This window comes from Mesoplodon densirostris, chromosome 3 (genome assembly GCF_025265405.1).
Source record: "Mesoplodon densirostris isolate mMesDen1 chromosome 3, mMesDen1 primary haplotype, whole genome shotgun sequence".
Classification (NCBI taxonomy): Eukaryota; Metazoa; Chordata; class Mammalia; order Artiodactyla; family Ziphiidae; genus Mesoplodon; species Mesoplodon densirostris.
In genome coordinates this window covers 2,155,083-2,164,040 of record NC_082663.1, presented here as the reverse complement: position 1 = coordinate 2,164,040, position 8,958 = coordinate 2,155,083, and positions in this window count along the sequence as shown.

The following is an 8,958-nucleotide window of genomic DNA, read 5'->3' as shown; positions in this document are numbered from 1 at the left end:
ATTATACTTCTCCCCACAAGAGAGATGTTGAAGTCCTAACCCCCAGTACCTGTGACTGTGACTTGGGAAGGTTGGTCTTGGCAGGTGTTGTCAAGTTCAGAGGAGGCCATCACGGTGAGCCTGACCCAGTGTGACTGGAGTCTTTTTAAGAAGACAGAGACACATGGGGAGGAGCCGCATGACCACCGAGGAAGAGACAGGAGGGATGCAGCTGCCGGCCCAGGAACTCAACCGCCAGAAGCTGGCAGAGGCCAGGAAGGATTCTGTCCAGAGTCTCAGAGGAAGCACCGCCCTGCCGACACCTTGATTTTAGACTTGTGGCCTCCAGAACTGAGAGAAAATAAATTTCTATTGTTTAAGCCATGGGTTTGTGGCTCTTTGTAATGACAGCCCTAGAAAACTAGTGCACCTGGGTTGAAAATTACATGATGTAATATTTGAAAATAACCAAAGAAAGTTCTACTTAACTTTCATTCTGTCAAAGACTTGTCTGAATAAGATTCAAATAACGTGTATGTCCATCCTGGAAGCTCTTGCCTTTCTGTGACTCAATATGACCTAATTTCTCATCTTCCCACCTCCGTTTGAGAATGAAACATACTTTCAGGAAAGCTATCTTTGTACAGAAATGATTCCCCTCGTGTTTCACATGGCTCTTCCACACACCTGGAATGTCAGTGAGAGCTCACATCCTTCGTTCACATGTTGTTTTCCTCACGTGCTACATGGGAAGAGGATCAAATATATGCCCTGCCTATGAGGCGCCCTGCATGAGAAAGGAGGGGCACACCACCCTGCCCCCTGCCCTCCCGCCCCTGCTCAGGCCCAGCCGCGGGCTCTGCGGTGGTTTCTGAGTGACGTGCTCCCTCCAGGCAGCTCTGGTCCAGGAGCTGAGGCCCAGCCACAGCCCTCCCAAGACGCAGCTCCGGGGGATGCCTGTCCCAACTCTCTGGGCTGTGTGCGCTTTTACTTTCTGTATATTTATTTCACCTCTTAAATGAAATCCAATTTGAGGCTATTAATATTCATGCATGGAGATAATTCTGATGATGAATTAATGAAACACTCGGCCTCTCAGTGTGTTGTTTGCTCTTACATTTAATGACGCTCTTAACTGGAAAGAGGAAGAAGCGGAACAGGCTCCACCCGGAGCCTGGAAATTAGAAACCACTTCATTGTTCTGAGCTCGCTGCTTTAATGACAATCAATAGAATCGATCCAGGAGAAGAAAAGTATTTACTCCATCTCTGCCTGCTGCCCGCCCTGCTCAGGATTCCCGAGCATCCTCTGCAGACTGTCGTGGGGTCTACATTTGCTAATGAATTACACGCTAAATGAATTTCTCATCCCTCCCCGACCCATGGTTTTGATACATAAAAAACTGTTTTTTCCTAAGAATAACATGCAGTCCTACTGTCAGGGCAGCGAAGGATGACGTTGTTAGAAAACCGAGAAGTCATCTCAGTTGTAGAGTTGGGTTTACTTGCAAAACAGACCTTAGCCGTGGCCTGTACTTCTCCAAAAATAAGTCCTGGCTGGTGGTCTTTTGTTGTTCAAATGAAGAGAATTTGTCATTCACACTCTGCTGGATGAGTCATTGAAAAGACAATTAGCTGCCATGGACTTAACTAGGTTTAGTATTCAAGTTTCACTTTCACTTCAACATTCATTCAACAAATAAGTGTTAAAGTCCTCCAATTAGGCCCGTTTCTCTGTTGATTAAAAAGAGCAGCATCAACGATCCATTGTTCCTGGAACCTTCCCAAACAGGAGCCGGGGTTCTGCTCCCTAAGGAAGAGGCCACGACCCGTCCTACCGGGAACAGGCATGAGGATCTCACACTGAAGTCTTTAATATGAAACCAACTCCTACAAGGATCTAAAAGCAACGGACTAAACCAAAACTGGAACGAATTTTAAGAATGAAGTCTCAGCCTCAAAGCAGTGATGGTAAGAAAAATCATCAGCCGGTCTATTCTTCAACTTGCAAAATAGACGTTTTTAGAGACCATTTAAATTTTAGGAGAACCGGCAGGATAAGACAAGATCTAGTTAGGGCCCAGCTGAATTGTTCACTGTCATTTACGAGGAGCTTCCTAGTATTTATTCTGCTATTAAATTGGAACGAGCTGTTTCAGGGGGATAAGCCTGGTCTGTGTTTGTCTCAGTGTTTAAAGGGCCGCTGCTTCAGACTCGGAGCCTTCCCTGATTTTTCGCTATTGCGACTTGAAAGGGCAGTGAGTTTTCATCACTGGTGAACATGCAGGTTTAGGAAAGGAATGTGAAAGGGAGTCACCGGTGAACACACCAAGAGCTCGGCGAGAGAGTTTTTCTACTGTATGTGTGATGAAAGCCCAGCGATCGTAAGTGTGACTTCAAGAGGTATGTTCACCTCAGGAGTTCACAAATCTAGCATGATGGAAAACGTATTTTTAAGAATATGATGTAGCAAATGCATTGACAATCACACAGGCAAGAAAATGGCTACACATGCCCATATATACACACATCTATGTAATATGCATTATATATGTACCTATATACATATATGTATACATATACATGTGTATATATGTAATATATGTATGATATATATACTTTTTGCAAATAGAAAATGCAGTTACAATACTTTTAAGTGTTTATTAGTCATTTAACCTCTTTCAAATATGCTTTTAATTACTGTGATATGATACTTGTCTACTTACAAATGTAGCCATAATACAAGTTGAGAAAGTGACACAGGATGTGAAACACTAAACTAATTCACTTATCATTAGTGTAAAACTTCCATATGTTAGACAGGATCTTAGCTGCAGAATGACTTAGTAACTGTGAGACACCTCCAGGTAGATTGAAACAAGCAGGCCCAACCTCTCACCCAAAACAGCCAACACTGCAACATCGGTTAACTTTAAATTGTGAATTCGAATCATTTGCAGCCTAAACAGAACACTTTGGAGATTAAAAATAATAATCAGTAATAATAGTAACATGCATGGCCTCTAGGATCCATGTTTTGGTTTCAAAACAAAAGAACAGCCCAACATCTACCATGAAGCAAGGACGGGCAGAGTGCCTGCACTCCACTAGCCTTGCACACAGGTGTCTGAACGGTTTAAAGTAACAGCCGTCCTTCAGGCCCATCGCAGAACCAAAGGAGCTACTTTTTCGGTGGGCACTTGGGATCCAGCAAACAGCACTGGCTGCAGAGTCCAGTTGTTGGCTCTGAGCCCGCCACAGATCCACAGGGCTGGGAATCTAGCCTGCCTGGCCGACTGCAGCCCCTGGAGCCTGCCCTTGGCAGTCATGAAGGCAGGGCCTTTCCTCCAATAGCTCCACTTCCCAGGAAGTCTTTTTGGAAAAAGTGTGGCACAAACACATGAATAAATAAAATAAAATGAAATGGAGTAAAATAGAATGAGAGCGTTTTCACCTCCCATCACCTTCTGCTGTGGCTCTGTGGATCAGATTTATGCTGGAGGTGGGCAGATAGCAAATGGAAAATGAAAAACAATTTCATATTTTAAATTTATGAGACTGGAGAATAGTATATCACTTTTTTCCTCAAGCTCAGTGCCATAAATTGTCTATAACCTATTTGCCGTATTTTCTGTATCACTCAGGTTGGCTCCGTTTTAGTTAAGTCCTTTAGCCTTAACTAAAGTGTTCATTTCAAGGTGATCCTGCATAGCTAACCACTTGTGTGTGTGAGGAGGGGGAAGCAGTCTGTCCTGTTCTTCTATATGGAGAGAGATTATGTAAAAAGAGAAAAAGACAGGCAGGGCACCATCGTAGCACGTCTCTCTCTATCCTTCGTGTATACAAAATGCTTTTCCAACGCTTTAAGGTGATGAAAAGGACAGGAGATCCTTTCTAAATCAGCTGAGCTTGATGTGATGCCAAAGCCTTTGGCTAAACATAGATTGACTTAATTCTTTCAATAATGATTTTGGTCCGAGTGCTTCTCCACCACAAGAGGGAGAAACCCAGCAGAACGGAGAAAAATCTCCTCACTCGGGTTATCTTGACTGTGCTCCAGGCAAAACCTAGAAATATTTTTTTAATCGAGATTCTCTACAGCAGCCCTTTCCAAATGCCAGTATCCATCATCTCTGACTGGATCAATAGCTGTGTTTTGGCCCCAGTCTCCTGCGAGAGATGGCATGCCATCAGTGATAGACAAATATCACAGTTAAGCAAAGTATCCCGCCAGACCTAGTAACATTTTTATTGATTTTTGTTGTGCAAATAATGTCTTTTTGGGCTGAATAAATGGCTTTGAGCCAAACAGTCATTGTTTATGATTCCAAAATGCAATAAAGGGACAGGAAATATATTATAGCCAATGTCTCAAGGCACACAGCATAATCATCCTTTGGTAGTAAAAAACTACCCATCTGAAACCAAGAGTGCATATTTATCCATGCTTAAAGGTGCCTGTAGGACTTGCAAATCTTACACAAAATGTCCTGTTAGGAAACAGATGGCATTGCCCTTTAACCTATTGAAAAACTACTAGAAAACCAAGCAAAAAAATAAGCACTATATTTCTTGAATCAATACAAAGGAAACAGTTTATTATGCTCCCTTCAAATGAAATATCGAAGTTACCAAAACAGAATCCGTTCACTTTAAAAGAAAACACATCAAAAGACTCCCTGACTTTATCAAATACTCTAAAATCAGAAAATATTTTAGTAAGTTTTTTTAAAAAACTATAATCATTCAAAATAATTGTGAACTTGTTTCATTGTATAGCTCATTGGAAGGCTGGCAGGCAAAGGTTTGCCCCGATCTAAGAGACGCCTTTTTGTGTGTTAAGGGTGGCATCCTACCTTTGCTTCAGTTGGTTTGCATCTTCCAAGGGGTGATGGAGCTGACCTCTATGCTCACTTCCCCATAGAACTCACGGTTGCCCTGCATTTGCATTCAGGTCCCCACCAAAACCATGGTCCTGCCAATGGTTTCACGCATCCACACCTCAGATCCAGCAGCTGTGGTCTGCGCAGCTGACTTGCAAAGAACATGCAGTTGTGCTGGGTTCTCTTACAGAGAACTGTGCCTACAGGAATCGGTATGATTTTGAGCGATTAGTCGTGGGCTCCGAAGTACTCAAAAGTGAGCTGGCGTTCCCAGACATGGGATTGTGCAGCTGTTTGCATCCTGCCATGGACAGGCAGACAGAAAAACACACAGCTTTACCTATTTTCTCTACGTGCTGAGATGTATTCTTGTACTTAACACCATAATTTGATTAATCTTTTCTCTTTTCAGAAGTATAAGGCTTATTTAAAGAATACACGCTTTAATTATCTGCATACTACTCTAAAGTATGTATTTACAACATGACTTTTGAATTACTCTTTCCCCACCTAAAGCGCTCTAGTTCCATCTTTTCAAAGAGTATTTCTCATATTATAAGTATGCTCAGTGCAAAAATCATGGGGGCTCAAAAAATGTATTTTACAGTAACCTGTAATTTTACTACCATAACATTGCAGACATTATTTTTCTTTTATGTGACTATTATAACTACACATGCATACCTTCCAAAAAGCTATGCATGCATTCGTTATATATTTATGTATTAACAAAATTCATTTTCATACCTATGTACATGTATTACATTTATATATTTAACAAAATGAGTTTTAATAAACACGTACATGAGGAAACACTTTGTTAAAACGATTACTGCCTGCTTCAGAAAAGTGATGCGAATACATGGGTTCTGGGCAAGTTCAGTGTCATCCTGCCCTCCCGCCTCTCTATAGTATCGCCAGCACTGAGCACTGGTGTTCTTTTAAATCAGACCTCGTTTGGCAGATAAAAATTAATCTCAAGATTTTAAGTTTTCTTTTCCTTATTCCTAATGAATCTGAATATCTTTAAAAGCTTGTTCGTTTCTTAATTTTTTTTATTGAAGTACAGTTGATTTACAAGGTTGTGCCAGTCTCCGCTGTACAGCAAAGTGACTCTGTTATACACATATAGACATTCTTTTTTTATATTATCTTGTTAATTTAATTTTTTATTTAAAATGGTTTTATTCGTTTCTATATCTTTTGCAAAAAGCTAGTAATATCATCTTCCTCCCCTCCTTCATCTCCACGTCTCAATGAAAAATCATTTCCAAGTTTTCCTGTCATTTTTTCTCTAAGAATAGGTTTTCTCCTTATCCCACAGGCAGAATAAAAGTCCTTTTTTGGCCAGGAGTCTCACAACTTTTTCCAAATTTCTTGTTTGAACTTTTAATGTGATTGATGCTGTTGATTACTTTACAAAATTAATGATTCTTAGTTTTTTTTTATTTAATCAACTTTATCAGCCTTTTACAGTTTTTTTATCTCTGATGTTATTCTTAGGAGACAGACCGTGCTATGCCGTCATGTGAATTTCTGGGTTCTTTTCTTACATTTAACTCCAACCACATAGGGGTTTGCTTCCGCATGAGGGGTGAAGCAAAGATTTGATTTCATTTTCCCTCAGGACCAACCATTTAACTCATGATTGTTCCCTGGATCATTAGAAATGCTTCACGTGTGATCTATTCACCATTTCTTTATAATTTAGAGAGTTTCCAGTATTTCTGCACTGCTTTATTCCTCTCTCTCTCTCTCACTGGTTCTCTGTATTTATTGTAACCTTAGAGTGTCTCATATCTGGCAAGTTTACAATTTCTTTTAGTCTTTTAAAATATCTGGACTGTAATATCCACATGTTATTTTAGATGAACCTCAGCATTTTATTGGAATCATATAATATTTATAAATTAACTGAGGGGGGATTTGTATCTGACAGTGTGAGTCTTGTCCAGGAATCTGGCATTTTCCTCTGCAGTTGTTAAGAGTGTTTTTCCGATTAGGTAGCTTCCTTCCTCAACTCTTGAACGTTTCCATCACTTTTGTTTCTTAGTATTGTTTAGATTTTGTTGTTATAGGGAATGAAGTCCTTTTCCACCAAACTCACTGTGGGGCTCTTGAAGGCAAACATGGGTTTGTGTTCCAACTCAGTGAATCCTCTGCCCTAGGCTTCTGTGCTGTGTGTGTTTTGCTAAACTTCTCATAGAAGGAACAGTTTTCATTGCTTCTTTTGAGATTTACAGGTAAAGTTATTTTCTAAAAGTGATATGACTCTTGCTTTTCAATATTTTAACTTATTTTATATTAACGCCTAGAACTTCCAGAATGAAGCTCTGTAACAACAGTGGGGATGTTGGTTATATCCTCAGTGTTGGGTCTTTACCAGACAGTAATAATGTGTTCCCCTGAGATCCTGGAGGCAGGGGTGCTGGGGGAGAGACAAAGAACAACTCAGACCCACTCCTCCATGTTGGAGGCAGCATGTGAGGACCCTGGTGCTGACCCCACCCACCAGGCAGTTGTGGCTGACAGACAGCACCTGGGAGACTTCCCAGCTCTTCTCTAGACCTCATCAAATGGAATTTTTATGTTAACATGAATTCCAGTAGTTTTCATGATTGAAAGGTGAGGAAATATGTATTCCAAATTCATAAAATTGGTGCCAATAATATGTCAAATTACTTTCTGAACCATTCAGTTCAAACAATTTAGTTTTCAGAAAGCATGTATAAAAATGTATAGTTAGCCCAGAAATCTCCACTCCCTTGGTGTGGAGAAAAGGGAACCCTCCCACACTGTTGGTGGGAATGTAAACTGGTACAGCCACTATGAAAAACAGTATGGAGGTTCCTTTAACAACTAAAAATATAACTATTATATGATCCAGCAATCCCACTCCTGGGCATATATCTAGACAAAACTCTAACTCAATAAGATACATGCACCCCAATATTCATTGCAGCACTATTTACAATAGCCAAGACATGGAAGCAACCTAAATGTCCCATCAACAGATGAATGGATAAAGATGTGGTACATATATACAATGGAATACTACTCAGCCATAAAAAGAGAATGAAATATTGCTATTTGCAGCAACATGGATGAACCTAGAGATAATCATACTAAGTGAAGTCAGAAAGAGAAAGAAAAATACCATATGATATCACTTATATGTGGAATCTAAAATATGACACAAATGAATTTATTTATGGAACAGAAACAGACTCACAGACATAGAGAACAGATTGGTGGTCGCCAAGGAGGAGAGGGAGGGAGAAGGATAGATTGAGAGTTTGGGATTAGCAGACGCAACTAGTATATATAGGATAGATAAACAACAATGTCCTACTGTCTAGCACAAGGAGCTATATTCAATATCCTGTCAAAATGGAAAAGAATATGAAAAAGAATGTACATATATGTATAACTGAGTCACTTTGCTGTACAGCAGAAATTAACACAACATTGTAAATCAACTATACTTTAATAAAAATAAAAATATTTTTCATTAAAATTTTTTTAAAAAATATTTTTTATTTTAAAGTTATGTTTTTAAATAAAAAGTAATGTAAAATAAATTATTTTTATTTTTTTATTAAAAAATAAATAAAAGTAAAAAGAAAAAAAGAAATCTCCATTCCCTCGAATCTTGTCTTTCTTCTGCATACTCAGGTTTTACATGTGGAAACCTAGTGCCTGAGACATACTGCTTCCTTTGCAATTTTAGGACGTTTAGCACATGAGATTTATGTTATTGCATTTTGGTTCCCACCCACAGTAACACCCAAGAGAAGCCTTTTCTGGCATTTTTGTCCCCACAGATCTGTTTCAGGTGTTTCACCACAACACTGACGGGTCAGTGTGACAATCACTGTTCTATTTGGATTTTCTTTATCAGGCCGCCTTCTGTAGTTAAAAAAAATTGAACTGATAGTTATGTCAAGTATTTAACCAATAAACACACGCTGAATACAATCATCCAATTGGAGAGATACTAATGTTTCATTATTGATGCTCTATGGATCCACATGAATTACAGCAGCTGTGTTTGATGACGTCAGTTAGATGCCTGGAGAGTCCCCATAAGCTATGGG